Source organism: Schistocerca piceifrons, chromosome X, assembly GCF_021461385.2.
Source record: "Schistocerca piceifrons isolate TAMUIC-IGC-003096 chromosome X, iqSchPice1.1, whole genome shotgun sequence".
In the NCBI taxonomy this organism is placed as follows: Eukaryota; Metazoa; Arthropoda; class Insecta; order Orthoptera; family Acrididae; genus Schistocerca; species Schistocerca piceifrons.
In genome coordinates this window covers 334,946,923-334,948,137 of record NC_060149.1, presented here as the reverse complement: position 1 = coordinate 334,948,137, position 1,215 = coordinate 334,946,923, and the positions used below count along the sequence as shown (strand labels likewise).

The following is a 1,215-nucleotide window of genomic DNA, read 5'->3' as shown; positions in this document are numbered from 1 at the left end:
AGCGAGGGCGTAATCCTTACCCATTGCGTTCCAAAGGGCACTACGGTAACAGGTGCATCCTACGAAAATATTTTGAAGAACAAATTCCTTCCTGCACTGCAACAAAAACGTCCGGGAAGGGCTGCGCGTGTGCTGTTTCACCAAGACAACGCACCCGCACATCGAGCTGACGTTACGCAACAGTTTCTTCGTGATAACAACTTTGAAGTGATTCCTCATGCTCCCTACTCACCTGACCTGGCTCCTAGTGACTTTTGGCTTTTTCCAACAATGAAAGACTCTCTCCGTGGCCGCACATTCACCAGCCGTGCTGCTATTGCCTCAGCGATTTTCCAGTGGTCAAAGCAGACTCCTCAAGAAGCCTTCGCCGCTGCCATGGAATCATGGCGTCAGCTTTGTGAAAAATGTGTACGTCTGCAGGGCGATTTCGTCGAGAAGTAAGGCCAGTTTCATCGATTTCGGGTGAGTAGTTAATTAGAAAAAAAATCGGAGGCCTTAGAACTTGAATGCACCTCGTAAAAAGATATGACATCGATAATGCTGCCCTCAGAGCAACAAGACTTCCGGGCGAGAGTCAACTAAAAGAACAATGTGGAGGCTACATTTTCTACTGGAAAGCAGTCACTGCACTCCGTCTTCAGGCCTCAAGTGGCCCGTCGGGACCGTTCGACCACCTTATCATCCTGAGCTGAGAATGCGTATAGGAGGGGCGTGTGGTCAGCACACTTTCTTCCGATCGTTACAATGGTTTACTTTGACCGGAGCTGTTACTGTTCCGTTGAGTAGCTCCTCAGGTGGTATCACGAGGCTGAGTGCACCCCGAAAAATGACAACAGCGTATGGCGGCCCGAATGGTCACCCATTCAAGTGCCGGCCACGCCCGACAGCGCTTAACTTTGGTGATCTGACGGGAACCAGTGTATCCACTGTGGCAAGGCCGTTGCATTTTTTACTGGAAAGGGAAAGATGAAAATAGCCTTGTATCCATGGGGTTGGGTTTGCTGAGAGGAATCAGCTTTTCGATGATCTAGAGGAACTACTCTCTGGAATAAATGGAAGACTTACGACCCTCCATCTCAAACTCATGAACAACCAAAAAGCTTGATGTCCAAAACTGTTATTAACAAGTCAGACAGAGTTTTATCTCACATACTTTAACCAAAAAGCTACTATAATTAGTGCATATGCACCAATTCTTGACACAAAGTATGATAA

At 47.5% G+C, this 1,215-nt stretch overlaps 1 pseudogene; it reads right to left on the bottom strand.

Moving 5' to 3' along the window:
- Nucleotides 1-827: 827 nt before the first annotated feature.
- Nucleotides 828-945, bottom strand: LOC124723408 (annotated as a pseudogene).
- Nucleotides 946-1,215: the final 270 nt, after the last annotated feature.